The following is a 19,520-nucleotide window of genomic DNA, read 5'->3' as shown; positions in this document are numbered from 1 at the left end:
CCAGGCAACAGGTCCCCATAAACATCCTCTGTACACTTTGTAGAACTATAAATTCTACTCCCATTCCTTGTGTCCTGATATGCCCTCTTATAAAGCCATGGTTTCTAAGTTACTCTTCACCATGTCTTATCACTCAAGCAGGTTGGAACAGAAGATAGGTTAGAACTAGGGCTTTAGGCTTATCGCCTTTATGTCCATAGACCTCTTTATCAGCTTTTGGTTCCAAACTGTTGTTTACAGAGCTGGGTACTATTCTATATTAACTGAGGATTGTAGCCATCTTTCACAGATACAAAGTGACCAAAGTTGTGAAATTGACATCCAGCCAAAAAGTGGAAGTACATCTCTAACAAGCACAATTATATTTGTGGGGAAAATAGGTGCAAACATTTTAATCTGGGTCTACTCTAGAAAACTCAGGTCAGCTAGTTGTTTTTGTAGGATGTTCCGTGGTTTTGTTATTTCTGTAAGTTTCTTTTTTTTCTTTTTAATATTTTATTTATTTGTGAGGGAGAGAGAGAGAGTGACCACAGGCAGGGGGAGCGGCAGGCAGAGGGGGACGGAGATGTAGGCTCCCTGCTGAGCAGTCCTGGGGTTCCAGCCCAGGACTCTGAGATCATGACCTGAGTCAAAGGCAGATGCTTAACCCACTGAGCCACCTAGGTGCCCCATATTTCTGTAAATTTCAAGGGATTTCCTTGAATGTCAGGAAGTCTTGAAAAAAGAAATGGATTTCCATATCTGAGTTGCAGTTCAGACTGAGTGTAGGTTATCAGAGTCAATTCTCCATGGTACATTACTTTGCTCACAGCTTTTTTGGGTATTTCATTCTGACTGCTTCTCAAATGCACCCAAAACCTTAAACGCAGAGACAAGTGGACTCAAATCCCGAGTATCTAGCACATAATGTCCTTCTGGTATTCCTTTATTATTTGCATTAATATAAAAACAGTGCATTAAACTATTCACCACCAAGCAAATCACTACTCCAGGAAGCTGTGATCTGTATGATCTTTCTTGGTTCTGTAGAGGCTCCCTACCCCGTATCCCTGCCATGGGACCTTGGGAATCATGAAATTCTCTATACTCTAAAGGTAAGTGATGGGAGTAGGCTGGTGGGAAAAAAACTGCCAAAGACGCACACTGATGAGTGCTGTGCACACGTAAACTCTAGCTCCTTCCCGTAAGTGTGCATGTGGGACCCTGAGCCTCGCTTCCCACCTGAGTTGAAGAGCACAGGGAGGGAAATGATACTTAATAGATGCTTGGAGTTTTGCATAAATAATAATAGCCATCACAACTGTCCAGGCAGGCTAGTGTTAGATGGGTTTTTTCTTCTTCTTCTTTTTTTTTTTTTTTTAAGAGAAAGAGCTCTGTCCAGGTCGGGGGAAGGGCACAGAGGGAACAACAGAGAGAGAGAGAGAGAGAGGATCTTAAGCAGGCTCCACACTCAGGGCAGAACCTGACACAGGCCTTGATTTCACGATTCTGAGATCATAACCTGAACGGAAATCAAAGAGTCCACTGCTTCACCGGCTGAGCCATCCAGCTCTATGAGGCTGATTTTATGGATGAAGAAATTGAAGCTAAAAGAAATAAAATCACTCTTCCAAAGTCTTATAAGATGAAATACATATCCTTTTCCCACATATGAAATGTAGAACCAGAAAATGCGTTACCTTGGGATTCTTTGAGGCATGATCTTGACTTCTTTTAGTTCACATATAGGATTCCTACTACATCCCGAATGTGTGTGGTGGGGGGAGAGATTCCCAAATAGCGATGCACTACGGCAGCTATATAATCTTTCTTTCTTCTAATTGTAAAGGGAAAAGAACAAGAGGGATACTTAATGAGCTATATCTCCTGTCCACTTTGGGGGAGAAATCTGCAAATTTAATTTTCTTCTGTGAGATATAAAACAAGTGTCAGAATTTCTTTCTCTATATTATATTTGTAAGTTCTCAGAGACTCTTTTACGTATATGCGTATAGTATTATGTCATCGGACAAGCAGTAGAAACTGGAGAGTGTACCAGAAAGTTTCTTTTTGATGGGGCTGATACCTAGGCACCCTGAACAAGGTCTCAGAAGGAAATGAAAGGAAAATCATTTTTGTATTTTCCAAGGTGAGGGCCAGACTGGAGTCTGGTTTGTGTCTAGGATTTTTTTTTCATATGCTCACTGACTTTATTATCAGTTGAGGCATAATTGACATGTGTCAGGACTTCTGGTAAACCTTTCGGTAAGCACCAAATAGGTGAAAAAAAGAAATAGAGATATATTATTGAGACATTACTTTTAGGTTTTCAATTAGCAATAACTGCGCCTCGGATAAACCTCATTGGCTATGATATTGCCACTGTGCAAAGCTTACTTTTAGGTTTTTGTTGGTCACCAAGGTTGTGACAATATTCTAGGTAGAGACCGATTTATAAGGAATATGGAAAACATTAGTGCCAGTAATTTTTTGTTTTGAAGTTTAGCTGCAAAATGCAATGGTTCCATCTTAATTTGAAATCTCTTTAATTCCAGAAGGTCACTGAGGGGGACATAATTGAATTTTCTTTGCCTCATCTTTTTGGGGTGGGGTAATGTCTATGTCCCCACCCCCCAAGTATTGTTATAATATCAAAGCTTCTCATGACCCGGACCCCCTGCCTACAGCCAACTGTTTCAGGAAATGGCAGCTGTCCCAAGCTAGGCACTGCTGTTGTCATTTACATCTGGGATACTAATTTGGGGTTAAAACACTCTATTTTTCTTGTCACTTGAGGTAAACTATGTCACTTGAGTAAACTATGGTCGATTGTTAAGAGATGACAATCTCTTGAGAGATGTTAATATGAAGAGATGGTGTTAAGAGATGTTCTGGAACATATCTCTATGTTTTAGGAAAATAAAGTGAGTCTATTATGAATCTAAACTTGGAGCTCAAAGATTCTATTCCCAAACAGATTCTCTTCATGAGAGAGATGTACAACTAGAAATTCTTGTCGTGGCTAGAGAAATCCTACCCACGCAGAAAGAGGAAAAAAGAAGCCACTCAGAGAGAAAGGGAGAAGCAGAAATGAGAAAGAAAGAAAGAGAGAAATTGCTAGTTCTCTGATCCCAAATGCACACTTCCCATTGGTGCCATGAAACTCTCCCATAACGTTAGAATGTTTCCTACTACTTTCAAACCCCGTGCTACTCGTGAATTTCTCATACTTAAAATTAGTCTTTTCTGCGCATACATTTATATGAAGACACCATAAAGACTATAATCTCTTTATAGCTTTACAATACCCATTTAAATGCTGACATAATAAAGGCCATAGTCTAACAGTGGGTCACCTCTGCAAAAATCACCAGAGATGATCTCTTTCACCAAGAATTAACCACTTAGTTTTTCCTCACAATCAAGTCCCACATTCTCTCCAGGATTTTTGGAGATCATGGTGTTTTCAGACTAACAAGTACGGGGTTCCCTCTCTGGGGGCCCAATGCTTCTGTGGAGTTCATTCAGGAATGTGGATTTGGTCATCTTCCTTGAGCTATGCAACCCAGGTGCGGGAGGCCGATAAAGCTTTTACCTCAATGCTTAATGCGGACGCGCACATTCATCTGGCCGTGTATCCGTGTTTATGAAGTGCACCTCGGAAAAGCACAAAACTAAGATAAGCCCTCTACGCAGAGAGCACTAGATTTTATTTGGCACTTGAAATCCCTGGAGGGAAATGTCATTTCATTAGGAGGCTTCTTAGCTGCTAATCAAGGGCTTTTCATTTCCTTAAGCACATTGATCTGGTAACAACTTTCCCCTGAAAAGCAAACCATTTGGGAAAGCACTTTCTGAAAGCACACCCAGAGAGGCCTGCTTCTCTACAGAGACCGCAAACACTGAAGAGTCATCAGGAATCAAAGCAGGACAGGAAGGAGGGTCTGGACGGGGAGTCCGAGCTGCTGTGGGTGCGCACGCTACACCCCCCACTGGTCTCAGGGCCCCTAGAAGCCTCCTTCACCTGCACGGTCTCACCGGCTGAAGCGGAGTTTGCTGCTCTAATGGACATCTGAGGTAGGAGGTCAGCATCAAGATGCCATTTTCCTTAAGTCCTTCGACATAAACTGTGGCCGGCTGTCAGAGGTCGGTAAGGCACTGCCTTGGTTGGGGGTTCATGGAACGAATCACTCTGTTTTATTTTTTTTTTTTAAGATTTTATTTATTTATTTGACAGAGAGAGATCACAAGCAGGCAGAGAGGCAGGCAGAGATGGGGGGGGTGGGGGGGAAGGCTCCCACCGAGCAGAGAGCCGGATGAGGGGCTTGATCTCAGGACCCTCAGAACATGATCTGAGCCGAAGGCAGAGGCTTAACCCACTAAGCCACCCAGGCACCCCGAATCACTCTGTTTTAATGAAAACTCTGCCTGTGAGATTTTCAGCATATCGTAGGCACTCAACCAACCTCAGTCAAATGTAAATCTATGCTCTAGATTATAACACTACACTTCCACGTAGATTGAGCTGTTCATTAAAAAGTACAAAACGCAAGCAAATGCTAGGATACCTGTCAGTGCATTTCTTACATTCCTTTTTTTTTTTTTTTTTTTTTAAAGCTTTTATTTATTTGACCAAGAGAGACACAGCGAGAGAGGGAACACAAGCAGGGAGAGTGGGAGAGGGAGAAACAGGCTCCGGGCTAAGCAGGGAGCCCGACGTAGGGTTTGATCCCAACACCCTGGGATCATGACCTGAGCCGAAGGCACACGCTTGACAACTGAACCACCCAGGTGCCCCTTACATTCCTTCCTTTTAGTCCCACGTCTGATTGTAAACCATGCAAAGCAACCAGAATGTTCCTAGAGCAGAATGAGAAACAGTGTTGTTTATGAAGGAGAAAGATGGTGGGCTTCAGGACCAGGCACGGTTCTAATCCTATTCCCTCTCACCTATGTGGCCATTGAGTCTTACTTCCTCCTAGGTAAAAAATCCCAATAATACCATCTGATGATGATTCAAAATTGTGGCCAGGAATAGATAGGATTATGAATTAATATGCCTAGGTCGCTGCCTGGCTTGTAGAAGACACACACTCCGAGTGACTTCTCTCTTCCTTCCACTCCTCCCTTTTAATCACGCCACTATCTTACCTACAGCTAAAACCCTTGTCGTTTTGTAAATCTCGGGATTTTCACTAGTGTCAAAGCCCCTCTAGCCACTTTTTCCCCCTAGCATCATAGATTAAAATACTCTTTTTTTTTCCTGCCTATTTTTATATTTCCTAGTCTCACCCTCCCCCCCAACACACATAATTCTCCCTTATGCAGCAGAAATGAGAACGCTATGGTAAAATCAGGCACTCTGCATTTGTTGGCTGTTGCAGATTCCATTTGACACATTTCCTTTCCACCGGATCCATAAATTGCCTTTTTGCTGGGGTTGCTGCAAACACGGCAACCAGTCTCTTAGGCAAGTCGGTGTTTCAAAGCATGCCATAAGGAAGAGGGCAAAAAACATTTTAAAGAAGCCCACATAACCTACCCTGTAATAACAACAAAATCTACTTTAAACAGAAATCTGAGCACATTTTTTTAAAGGTTTACTTATTTTAGAGAGAAAAAGAGCAAGTATATGTATGTCCATGGGAGTTGGGGGGAAAAGGAGAGAGAGAGAGAATCCTTAAGCAGACTCCTTGCTGAGCACAGAGCCTCACATGGGGCTTGATACCCATGGATCCCCAGGACCCCCGAGACCATGACCTGTGGGGAAACCAAGAGTCAGCCCCTCAACCGACTAAGCCACGCAGGCACCCCTGAACAAATTTTTACCTAATGAATTAATTAGCTTCATAAATTTACTCTAAGAACTGGAGGAAAATTCAAAAGGTATAATAAAAGATGTGACAACTTTCCATTTTCTTTCCTTGTGATAACTTTATCTATTTCTTTTTTTTTTTAAATGTTTAAGATTTCATTTATTTGTCAGAGAGTGCACAGAAGTAGGGGGAGAGGCAGGGAGAGAGAGGAGCCCAATGCAGGGCTCCATCCCAGGACCCTGGGATCCCAACCCGACCCAGAGCCAAACGCAGACATTTAACTGACGGAGCCCCACTTTGCCTATTTCTCCCAGCAAAAGAGGCCAAGAGTATCAAGAAGAGTCTAGATATTTATAACAGTCTCCAATAATACCTCTGAAGTACTAATTATTGATTAGTTCCTCTCAAGCCTTTAACAGCTTACCATTATTGGAATTAGCTTTGGGGAACCCAAAAGAACAGTGGGAAACAATGACAGGAATAAAAATGGAGGAAATTATGAACCAAAGAATAATCACAACAACCATCTTGGCTGATTTTATTGTCTGTCAGGAGGTTTCTCTCAAGTCTTTAAAAAATACAGTATTAGACTTACTAGGACTTACTTCAGTCAAAAAGACTGAAGAAATTAAACTCATTCTGCAAGTGGACTGTGGCTTTCTTAGAGTTCCTTAGGGTATAAACTAAACACCTTCATGGCCGTTTCTGCCATGGGTAAGACTCAAATATTTCAGCAGAGCATAGGTCATCCTCTGAGGGCTCGGCTCCAACCTGCCTCCCTCTTCTCATCGCTTAATCCAACCCCCTCTTGTCCTACACTTGCTGAGCTCTGTGCAGTGCCTCAATGCGCCACAGTATTTTATAACTCCAACCTTTTTTGACCTGGCTTCCTTGCTAGGAATTCCTGTTTCTCCTCTGCAACACCACTCTACTCCACCTCTGCAAAGCCCGTCCTGAACCTCTCCTCCTTCCACAGCCCCATCACACCACCCACCGTGGAAAATCAGCCACTTTCTCTTATTTAGACACTACTATTTCCTGCACATTCCTGTATTCTAGACCCTTTCATGTATTTTGCTCTGGTTGGCTTACAGATCAGTCCTCTCTAGGAGACTGTAAGCTTCCTGAAGCCAGGGACCCTTTTTGAGTCATTTTTGCATTCTTGGTGCCTGGTACATAATACGTGACCATTAAAAGATGGGGAACAAATGAAAAGCTATAAGAAAGAGGATAAGATCTTGAAGCAAGGAGTGTGGACCATGGACAAAACCTAAGATGCTGGGGGGTTAGTATGCTTAGAAATGTTGGGTCCCCCAATAATGGGTCCATGGTCAAAGGAGTGAGACTGATACAAAGCAAAGATCAAGCAAAGCTATATTTTGCACCAAGCATCAAGAATCAAACCGATCATCAAACAGATCGGTCGGGGCTGCCCCTTACAGAGAGGGCGATCACTCCCTGCCTCACAGACTAACTTTTTATAGAGCAAAGGCCATGTGGTTGGGCCTGGCCACACATAGGTGGCCAATGAGATTGTAGCACATAGAGAAAGCTTCACAGTCCTGCTAGGTCACACATAAGTGACCAATTGAATTACAGTTTACCCTATAGTAGATATTTGAACTAGCCTATCACCTTGGTCAGAATTGGCACCCAAAGGGCACCCAAAGGGCGGGGCCCATACTCCTTGGTAGCTAGGAGACAGTATGTGCCCCCACTGATTGAATACCTCCATCTGGCCTGACCCACTCTTGTATTTGGGCTTTGTTACCTGGGACTGGTTTCCGGGACTTGTTTTTAAGTAAGTTCCCTGAAGGGGGTGGAGGGGCAGGGTCAGGATGGAGCTGCTCTGGCTAAATAGGCCCTTATAGAAATATTGCACAGGTAAAGACACAAATATTGTGAGTCATTCAGAGAGAGGAATGGTAGGTAAAAGGGATACCGAATTTTTACAATTTTAACCACATGCTAAAGATTCTTCCATTATTTATTAACTTTTTTTTTCTATTTAACTTTGGAGGTCACTTGAAGGTGGTCCGTAAATAAAAGGGAATTCTGTAAGCACCTGTATGTTCTGGGAAACCTTCTACTGTGAGTGTGATATGAAATAGAATTACACCCACCAAAAAAATGAGCAAATGAAGACTGAAAAGAGTGAGAGAAAGAAGACCCACTTATTAATTCAGGGAAGAGTCGTTGGCTATAAATCACCAGTCGCATAATACACACCGGATAAACAAGGCTGCCATGGTTCCTTATCTTGGGGAGCTTGCCTTCCAGTGCAGGGGAAGAGAGACAAGTAAACAAACAAGTACCCAAATCTATAGTCAAGTTCAGGTAGTGCGGAGTATCATGAAGACAATAAAGAGGGCCATGCGATAAGACCGCAACTGAAAGACTGCTACAGTACTTGGTTTTGGCTGGTTAGAAAAGTCCTCTCTAAGGAGTTGACATTTATGCTGAGACCTCAGTGACTAGAAAATCCCCGAGGACATCTGGAAGGAGAATGTTCTGGGCAGATGGGATGCGTCTGGGTCCTTGAGATCAGAGGGCGTTCAGAGACCCCGAGGAAGCAAGAGAAGGCAAGTGCGGCCGAGCAGAGAGTCAGAGGAAAACGGTGATTCATGTAATGAGGCTGGAGAAATAGAGAGAAGGCAGCAAACGCGGTGCCTTAGATGGCATGGAGAGGAATCTGGCTTTTATTATTGCAGGATTTTAATTAAATAAGTGAAAAGAGACCTGATTTATATTGTATAAAGGACATTGCCTGCTCTGTAGATTCTTGATAATAGGGAAGAAGCACCTGGAAGCAGGGCAATGATAGCAATAGTCCAGATGAGAGACGACAGCGGATGGCCTGAACAGGGTAGCAGTGGCAGAGGGGAGAAGATGAAACCATGGGGATTCGTTGGGTAGAGAGGATGGAGAGGAACATAATTTTCAGACATACTATACAAATGGAATAGAAAACTGTGTGATGTGTGTGTGTGTGTGTGTGTGTGAGAGAGAGAGAGAGAGAGAGAGAGAACAGAAGGAGACAGACACATACAAAGACAGAGACAGAGAGAGAGGGGGGAGTAGGGAGTGAGAGGAATTATAGTGCATCTGCAACACAACAATTAGGTCGAAGAGGCCAGAGGAGGCAGAGCCTTAAGCCCTCTAGGCCATGTACAGAGTTTAATTTATCCGAGAAGCTATGAAGAGTGGGCACTGGGAGGTTTTAGGCAGGAGAGTGACACGGTACCTTCGACCTTGAGCAACACTGCCTTTCTGGGACTACTGTGAAGAGAGCCCTGGAAGGCCCCGGATGTTGGGCTCACATCACGGTGGGAGAGCTTTCTAAGGGGTCTTCCTCTCCTCAACAGAAGGTTCACCGCGACCCCTCACGTGGCCACCACCTCCCTGCGGGCCTTGCTGTGGCCGTGTTTGCGTGGAGCTCCTGCCTCGCTTACTAAGTTCCTTGAGTCCCGAAGGTAGCAGCATAGCTGCTGTGATTCAGTTTTTGAAAACGCCCAGCAAGGCCCAGAGAGTACTTGCACATCATAAGCAAGAAAAAGTATTTCTTGAATGAATGTTCCGTGGTCTGGGGTTATGTCGGCTCCGAGGTCAGGCTTGGGGACTCTGGCACTTCGTCCTCGGTCCTGATCCCTGGGCCCCTTTGTAGTGAGGGGGTGGCTTGCCTTCTTTCACACACCTGCCACCTTCTGGGTCAGTGACGAAGCCTGGCCCTAATTACAGTTGGGAAGCTGGTGAAATTCAGTTCGGGTCCTCCCCTACTCTTTAGAGCCCTGTGGATTCTTTCTGCTCACCCAGCTCAATGGTCTAGGGTCAGCCTTCGTACGCCCTCATCCCCACCAGGCCTAATGCCCTGCACACCAGTGCAGGGGTGAGACGGGACAAGGAGAGGGTGGTGCAGAGCTCTCAAACCGCTTCAATGATCTGTTATCCTCACGTGTGCAGTGCCGATCAGACTAAACGCACAATCCCTCCACATGGTATTTGCATTTTTACGACAGGATGAGCATGGTATTAAAAAATTCACAAAGGACCCTGGGCTAGGTTAAGGCTTGTAGGATCTGCCTTCTTTCAGCCATCTGTATAGTCTGAATAACAAGAAGCCCATGTGTGCCAGGCAATGTGCTGAATACTGAGGAGTTAAAAATAATAAGCAGTCCTATAAAGATACTTGAATTCACTGAGGAAGACCAGATAAGTGACAGTCATAGCCTCGTTTCAGTCTGGAATTGATCACTATTTGCAACCCACCATCCCAGCAGGTTTGACTACTCTTAAACTAGAGACCTCATGTTAAATGCACGGCTTTCTCATTCATTGGAGATTACGCGATTTCACAGATTAGTTCAGAAATATTAGTGCCGGTGCATAAAATTATTACAATTATTCAGTTTTCAGGTTTCTTATCTCACCAGACTCCTTAAATTCATTTATCATCTTTCTTCTTGTTTAGGATTGAACCTCTAATCAGTTTTAATCGTATTTTTGTGATTTCTAAGTAGAATGGAGTCCCACAGAAAATGTGATAGAGTCCAGACCCAGGTGGGGTGTATCACCTCCAGAGAGAAGGATTAGCTTATCAGTGTTCACATTCTTGTTAACCTGTCAAATGTTATGATTGTGAATTAAATGTGACCTCTGCATTATAGGACTTTTATATTCTCCCCATTTTCGTCTTACGTAGAAAGGGATATTTTCAACAATACTGGGCACTTTGGTTAATTTTTCAGCTGTGAACTAAAACACAAAAAGAAAAGAAGATAAATGTCTCTCTACTAGCGCACAGATTATCATTCACAAAGACTTAAATGAACACAAGCTTCACGTGTTTTCCATCCTATTTATTTTGTTCCGCAAGATAAGGCGAGGCATGCAATGGCTAACTCTTACGTTATGGTTAATTTTAACTCCCATATCAATAAGCAGATGCCTTTTCAAGTTATAAAAAGTATGCCTTATTATCAACTGGAGAGAATGAGGTCATTGTTCTCATAATACTATAAAAAGCCAGAAGGGTGAAAACATGTTTCAAGGAAAAAAACCCTTATCCAATCAACAAAATACCTTTGAGGCAAAGAATAGCACATTGAATTTCCCCCCACAAGAAAGCATTAGATTCAAAGAAAGATATTAAAAGCCCAAATGGAAGTGGTACCTCAGAAATGAATGGTTTCATGTTCTGTTCGTTTCATGATGCTCTGTTTATTACTTACACGGTGAGACTTTTTCCATGTGGATTTGCAAACTCTTCCACAAAGCGCAGAAGTTGGGATAGAAATTTACCAACTGAAATTTAGATGTTTATCACATTTGGGGATTTGAAGTCAACACCCTATCACTAGATTCGTTTAATCAAATTAAGTTCTAAGAATTTGGAAAGAGGAGGCAGGCAAGGAGTTATTTAACAATTTACCAAAAGAAAGTAACTTGATGGGGGCAAACAAAATATCCCATAGGAAGTCGGCTGTATGTAGCAAGAATAGGAGGTCAAGATTAATAGAAGTTGGCAGGCAGTAGGAGATGTTAAAGTGGTTGCTCTAGGACACATCTCCACTTTGCCCTTGCCCAGCCCAAATTCTTGCAACTTTCCTTCCGCCCCGGATGAATGCTCAGCTGAGACATTACCTTGGGCATCTTTCTGTTTTCCTATCTTTCTGTGTTTTCCTGTCTTTGATGCGGCTGACAAAATGGAGTAACTTAGAGTTCCCTTTAATAGTAAAAGAGAGTAATTCACCTACATTTAATCATCAACTCAAGTGATTACGTTAGAGAAACAGGAACACTAGCATATAGGACAGTCTCCTGCCCAGCAGCACAGGAGCAGTTGCACAGGAGCACATGACTCCGCTTCTCCTACTGTTTCTTGGCAGTTGCGCAGCTGTCCCTCCTTCCTCCCTGGGTCCCTGGCCCTCCTACCCTTCCCAACACCCATTAATTAGCTTAACTGTTGGGCATAATCCTCTTTGCTGAAGTGTTGTATATAAAGCTCCGACCTCTGATCAGCATACTATTTCTGTCTCCCCTGAGACCCAGTAAAAAAATAAAATGCTGAGGATATATATATAGGCTTTGAGGGGTGTTACGTTCTGAAGTGGGAACACTGAATAATTTACAACACTATTTCCAAGAGCATCCTTACTAAAGGAATTATTCACCTACTAAGGATATTTTCAGCCTTCCTCTACCTTAGCTTCCAGGTGTTTCCTTCCACTTCAAACCCTTCATGTTTGTCTCTAGTCCTCTCTACCATAACCTCTGGTTCTGGTCTCAAGTCAAGCCACAGCGCCATTTTAAATTCTCCCAATTTTTATTAGATTCCCCAAAGCTAACATTCTATCTCCTTCCTGATAAACACCATCTTTTAGTTTATCTTACTCACGGTGCAGAGCTTTTTATTCTAGTGAGGAAACAGGTTTGGCTCTGAAGGAAAAACTGTCCATGAACCAGTTTCAAATGACATGATTTAACCAGGCTTTTTGCCATGTGTCTTCTTGAACTTTCACCCAGGAAATGCAGGTCATGATTTTGTACAAGTTGCCAGGGGAAATTCCAGAAGTCCTCAAAAATGTAGTCATCTTTGTGAGGGTTTTCATGTTTTTTAATCCCAGTACTGGCTTCTGTAGTTAAAATATCCCTGTCAGCAGCCAGTTGGGATTGTAAGAATAGTGGTAACTATTCCCAGTGGGCAGCTGGGGGAGGCTGGTGTTGGGCAAGTACCAGCCTTGAGAGCAAACAAGCCAATGTTCCCAGCCTTGCAGCAAACAAACCAAATGCGGTGTTTACCAGGAAGCCAAAAAGGAGTGCTTGTTCCAAATCAAATTTCATTTCTGTTCAGTGAATTTAATTATTAATGACAACACTCAAAATAAAATATCATATGCTGGAAACGATTTTGAGTTAAAGAGAACCACCCTTCTTGTTGCAATTATACCCTCATACACACACACTGCCTTCAAAACACATTCAGCTCTATAAGGGCTATGAACCTGACTTCTTCCTCCCATTCTCTATCCTATCATCCATTGGAGGTGATAACAAATTCAATCAGGTGCTCTGCATAAATTGAAGATTGCTCTGTTTTAAAGCATTGGGTTCAAGTCATTTTTATGTATTCATTTATTATTATTATTAGTTTTAAAGTTTTATTTATTTGAGAGAGAGAGGGAGCTGGGAGGGAGCTGCAGAGGCAGAGGGGAGAGAGAGAGAGAATTTTCAAGCAGACTCCTCACGGAGTGCAGAGCCCACCGTAGGGCTCGATCCCAGGACCCTGACATCATGACCTGAGCAGAAATCAAGTGTTAGCCACTCAATGACTCAATCAGCTGAGTCACCCAGGCACCCCTAGTTCAAGTCATTTTAAAAAATTATTTGTAGGTGGGACAGAGTCAGGTTTTTTTTTTTTTTTTTCATTTTCCTTTTCCCCTTCACCTCAAGATTCTTAATTATAATCTTAATAAAATAATTATTTAGGACAAATATATGTGTTTCCCATCTTGGCAGTTGGCTTGTAACCTCAGTAGAAGACACAGGTTCCCGCTATCTCGAGATTTATTTTATGGCTAGTGCTGCTATACCCTGCATTGCCGGCTTTGATAAATGCATGTTTGTTCATCTGGATTGTTTATTTCAGCTAGCTGTTTCTTTCAGTTTCAGAATTTCAGAATCGCCAGAATGAAGGCAGGGGCTCTAAGCCCTCAGACAGTAATATCAGCAGTGCTCTAAAGAGAAGCGGTATCATTCACGTGTAATGCAGCATATACCAAAATACTCAAGCTTATTTTAAAGATCAAAAGAGTACTTTCTATCAGCAAAGGGTTACCTAGTTGTTGTTAACCAATCCAGACTCTGAATGATGTCACAATGATCCCCATTCAACTGATAAGATACACAGGCACAAATAGAACTCGAAAGGTGTCAGGGTCAGAGGAAACTCTGCGTCAGGATTGTGAGATTTCTGTTTGCAGACCCTTTCCCCCTAGAAACAATGTTATAGGTGAAAATCTTGGAGAGGAAGTCAGGTGGAGAGGAATGGTCACATTCCTCCTTTGTTTAAGTCAACTTCAATTTGAATTCGGCCATTGCACTGTCGGACACTGAAACCATAGCCATCGTCAGAGGTTCTTTTTCTGGAACCACATCCCTGTCGTGGACAGTTCTGGTATCCTTCTAGATTCAGAGGTACTGAGAAGAAGCCCCAGTTACAAGTACAAATTTTATCCATGATCTAACCTTTCTGTAGCATCTTCAGGTCTGGGGACTTTACTATTTATTGCTATGCTTGGCTTGGGAGTCCCTGGTGAAGCTGGGGTGTCTGTACCTTCAGAGGCACCCTTTCTAGAAGGCACCACATGGCCAACTCTGAGGTCCCCCCCCAACTAACTCCGCAGACTACTCACAGGAGAAATACGACCCTCTCTATCTCATCTGTTAGGAAATCTTTCTCTTGGAGGCCTTCCAAAGCCAAATCCTTTCTCCGTTGCCTAATCTGAATTCATTTAAGCTGCTATGATAGACAGGAGATACCTCTAACATTTCATGGGTAGTCAAGGAATGGAGAAGAGTAGAGTGGTAAGGTAGGAATAGGACACTTCTACTTTCTGTAGGTCTAAACCCTAAAATCTCAGGAGAAGGAGACTCGTGCTGGGGAAGAGAGGCATGATGGGAAAACAAACCACAGCCACACTGATATTTTAATAAATCACCTTACCATTATTGAAGATCTTAGCTAAGTGTTCTCTTTTTTATACTGTTACCTGATGTAATTTTTTTTTATGTTGACCCTTTTCAAGAAAGCCTGGTTAGTGGATGACAGAAAAGTTAAAGACGTGTGGCAAAATTCAGTGGCAAGGAAATGTTCTCCATAACTGGAAAGACACCACACTGTCTCAGGTAACTACCAGAGAGTATTGCTTCTGAACCGATGCAGAAAATCCCTTGTTTGGGGCAGTGGTTGGGCAATTTATGAGGTGTAACTCTGATGTTCATTCAAAATAGGTCATAATGTTTTGCAGGAAGTACAAAGTGATAAAGACAAAGGCTGAATCCTCCAGGGTTCCTTTATGGAACATAAAATAAACATCACAACAAAGTTGTGGATGCTCAGGCTACTGGGTAAGAATTTACTTTTGGTTGGGAATGGATGGAACAAAATGGAAAAACATACAGCGGAAGGATGAGGACCTCCTCAATGAGCCAGGGACTATCCCAGCCAGACGGTGTTCTATTCCGAACAGCCAACTCTAAGAACAGAGCTGAGAGAAATAATGGATAGGAAATGTTTTTCTGGTCTTTCTGGTTTACTAAAGAATTACAGTGGGACATTCTTTCAGTTGGAATATTTGTTCAAGTAAGGAGAAACCTGAGTAACTTAAACAAATGAGGGGTTTATTTTATTTTATTTTGCTTTATTTTATTTTATTTTATTTTATTTTTGTCAAGTAGACAAATCAAAGCTTCGAGGAAGGATCCACTCTATCATTCTGTTCCAGATCTGCCTAGCTTTGTGCTTTCCCATCCTTAGTATATGGCCACATTTTTGCTCAGACAGGATGGCTGCTGCAACCGCACCTCTCACATTCATATTTCAGACAGAAAAAAAAAAGAAAAGAAAAGAAAAGAAAAAAGGAGAAAGCAGGGAGGGCAAGAAGACACACAGCAACATTTCTTGAAGCCTCACGCTGTGGACTGCAGTGGGCACTTCATTGCCCCAATCTGGCTGCAAAGGATGCTGGGAAATGTAGTTATTACTTGTCACTTAAATGCAGCCTGGGGTCTCTTAGCAAGAAAGGAGACTGGCTATTGGGTAGGCGGGCTGGGGTGACTGCCGCAGTCACCGGGCAGGGAATGAACTGCTGTAGTCACTAGGCAGGTGCGTGAACTTGGAAACCGAGCCTTATTTCTGCTTTTAACTCTGCACATTTAGCAAATATCTCACCTGCAAAATGAAGGAGATTCCTTTTCTAGTTCTGGGAGAACGGGTGTCTTTGAGGAATCATTTCAATGCCTAAGTTACTTTATTAACATTTCCTTCAAATAAAAGATAATCATAAAACCACTGATCTCTTTATGTTGATAAGCCCCTGAGGAATAAAAAACTGAAAAATCTTCCTCAGAGAGTAAGACTTTCAATCAACTGTACTGTGCTTTAGCTATGAAATAATTATAATCACTGGCCACTACATAAAGTTCCACAATTAGAACAGTACATTTTCAAACCAGTTGGGCCACTGTATGCTCTAAACTTCGGCCTTCCTCTGCCTTTTACGTGAGGCAAAGGCAATTGTCATTGAGTGACTCGAGACCTAATGCAAAGGGATATCAGTAAAAAGATGGATTCCCGACTTAGGGGAATTTCAGGAGATGAGAGATACCCACACTACAGCATAACCCTACCTGCCCTAGCCTCTCACGGAAAACTTTCCTCTCTCAGAGCCCTGCCTCTCTTCCTCTTATGATCTACCGTAGGCTTCCCAACTCTTTATCCCAACAAAGGAGAGTCATTCAAAATAATTGGAAGCCACAACCAATCTTCTAGTGTTATGTTTCAAACTGTTTGCCTCTGATCCCATGTGAACTTTGATCACAACAGCTGTGTCTCTAATGAGACCAAACCTGCTGGCAGCACCAGAAAACCCTGCCCAGCACGCTTCTGAGGTCAGCTTAGTTAAGCTGATGCTGCACTGAGAACTCGGGGAGAACCATACAGGGTCCCCGGTTTGCTTTCTCAGGTGCCTTCTGCAGTGAATTATTACCGCCTTTGAAAAGGTTTTGGAGAATGACTGCTGCCAGGTGAATCTTGGGACCAGGTCTTTTTTTGGAAAGTTTTAAGAATCCACTTTGATGAGGTGATGCTAACTGGTCAGAAGGAGTACACTGTTGTCCCATTTATAGAAGCAATACTGACCAAGGATTTGTTTTCCTAATTCCATGAACATTAAGGAAAGATACTTTATTCATTCATTTAAACTTTCTGAGCATCTGTTAAGAATCCAACACTGTGTTAGGGTTTTAGGAAGCAAGTTAGGTGACATTGGTCATTCTCTCCTTTAACTTCTTTCTGCATGCACAATGGTGATTGCTAAACCCTCAATTCCATGTAGGGACTCAGAAATAATTCCCTGAATAGAAAGTTTATGCGGCAAATGAGAACGCTAAGATATCACATCATACCTGTTAGAAGGGCTATCATCAGAAATACAAGAGATAACAAGTGTTGGCGAGGATGTGGAGAAAAGAACAGCACAGGATGAATACATTCTTGAGATCTAACGTACAGCATGATGACTCTAGTTAAAAATACTGTGTTATATAATCGAAAATGTCTAAAATAGTAGAGCCTAAAGGTTCTAACCACAAAAAAGAAATGACATTTATGTGACATGATGGAGGTGTTAGTTAACATTATGGTGGTGATAATTTCACAAATATAAGTGGATCAAATCAACACGTTGTGTAACTTAAGCGTACACAATGTTATGTGTTAGTTATATCTCAGTAAAGCTAGGGCAACACAAAGTTAATGCAACTATCAAAAAGTAGCGTAAAAAAGTAGCATATAGCTTTTGATCATATAGTTGTTCAAAAACCACACACTGTATATTCATTCCCCTATAACCATATAATCTTTTTGATTTGTATTTCCATATAATCTTTATATGCGGTACAGTGTCAGGCACTTTGCAAACCGCAGCACATTTAAAAGGTGACTTTTGTTCTCTTACACCTTAACAAAATGTAACAAAATGTAAGCTATGTGCAACTTTTTCAACGTCCTCCTACTCTTCTGACCATACTGAGCCCTTAGGGCTCCCAGAGTGCTGAGCTCATGAAACAATCCTGAAATACAAGGATCCCACACCACAAATCAGAAAAACACAGATTTTGCAAATGAAAACAATGAGAGAGCTTACCGATTGAAGTGCTATGAGGAACTATTTAAGTGCTATGTGGTTCCTACAGAAACACAGCTTCCTCTTCACTTATTTAAGACAACTGACAAAACAATCAAGCCCTGATAATGTTACCATTTGTGGAGACAAAAACTGACACTGAGAAGAAAAATATAACATAACCTGTGGACCCTTGAAATGTTCAAATTCTGCAGGGAGTGGCTTCCTCCTGAAAGAGGTTCTGCATTCTCTTTCTTTCATTGCCCTTACTGCTATAAGGCACAGTGGTTACAACAGTGACTGCTGGGTCGGCAGGTGTTTCTGCAGTAAGGTCCCCTCTCTTCCCTTGTAAGGCTGTCCCGGAGTTGATGGCTGCAGTCAGTGTTAAGGTTCTGGGCATGGTGGCTATCTCTCTGCCTGAGTCACTCTGGCTTAGCAAGGCACCTCTCCTCGGATGTACAGCCCTGATATTGTGCCAGCTTTCTGGATCTGATTTTACATTTCCTTGTGCAGAATACCTTGCTGAATGTCATCTTTTTATGGCTGATGACAGAACCCGATTTATGTGTCGATGTGACTGATCTCTCTCGGGGTTGTCATTGATCTCTCGTGTCGTACAGCTCATCCGAGCCAGCCATGTGGATTTTCTTTTGGGAAATGCTGAAATTAGCATAGGTTTGCTTTCAAATCTTTGATCTAAAACATGTAATAAGTTTTTAAATTATATCAAATGGTGTCTTGCTTCATTTCATATTCTGATGATATTTTTTAATAGAACTTCAGATTTGATCTATGTTTAGGGATAAATAGAAGGGAAAGAAGAGGAATCCAATGACTCCTTCTGTAGGCAACTCTTCTCGGAGAAGTGTAAGCTACAGTTAATACAGTTAATTTGGGAAACAGGTGCTGGATTACAGCATTGGGGATATATCTGGGATCGGTCTGTTAGTAGAGGCATGGCCCTGGGCAAATCACACAAAGAGACTTGGCCTCCATCTTCCTTCGTCTGTACAAGGATGACAACTATCTGCTGCCTAAAGCTGCAAGAATTTCACAGCATGTACAGACAAACATTTGTGTGCTTAGAATATACTAAATATCAGTAAGTGGCCAATGACAAGGACAAGGCAGAATGATGATGAGGATGCGAAAACATCCCATCAGCTTTCAAGGAAAACATTTTCTTTCTGCATTAGATTATTTAGCTGCTTTGTATGGAGAATAGATATTGCTCCTCTTTGACTTAACTTTGTCTAGGCATCCAGAGCCTAAAGTGAAGAGGACTTTCGGATTAATTTCAGGAAGGGAAGGAGAGAAGAAGGTGGGAACAGCAGGGAGAGAAGACAAGGATGCAGAGGGGGGAGGGGGAGGGGAGAGGGGAAAGGCACTTGTCTGCCTTTTTCCTGAATTTCTATCTTGTTCCACCAAAGTGAGTACCGAAAGCTTTACTCCTGTGCTGGGAAGTACTAGGAAGGGAGAGCATTCTTTCCACCGGACAGCCCTTCTTTTCAGGAGCACAGCGGCTGACCTGACTGCTCACACTTTTGTAGGCACGGCTTATCTGTAGCTGCAGGAATTACTGTGATAAGAATCACTGGCAGACTTGGTGGTAAATTGATGGTCGGTAAGCCTGGTACGGTGTTTAATTTGTCAGTGTATGATCAGTACTGAGCATCTGGCCACACTGATACAGATACTGAGTATCTGGCATATGGAGGACCCAATAAATATTGGCTAAAACAACAAATAAATAAAGTCAGTGCTATTATAAAATGAATTCTATTAAACACACACACACACACACACACACACACACACACAA

At 42.4% G+C, this 19,520-nt stretch overlaps 1 pseudogene; it reads right to left on the bottom strand.

The window, feature by feature from the left end:
* Window positions 1–2,249: 2,249 nt before the first annotated feature.
* Window positions 2,250–2,373, bottom strand: LOC131820707 (U4 spliceosomal RNA; annotated as a pseudogene).
* Window positions 2,374–19,520: the final 17,147 nt, after the last annotated feature.

This window comes from Mustela lutreola, chromosome 18 (genome assembly GCF_030435805.1).
Source record: "Mustela lutreola isolate mMusLut2 chromosome 18, mMusLut2.pri, whole genome shotgun sequence".
NCBI lineage: Eukaryota > Metazoa > Chordata > Mammalia > Carnivora > Mustelidae > Mustela > Mustela lutreola.
Note: the sequence above shows the minus strand (reverse complement) of the source record. Positions and strands in the feature narration are given on the sequence as shown.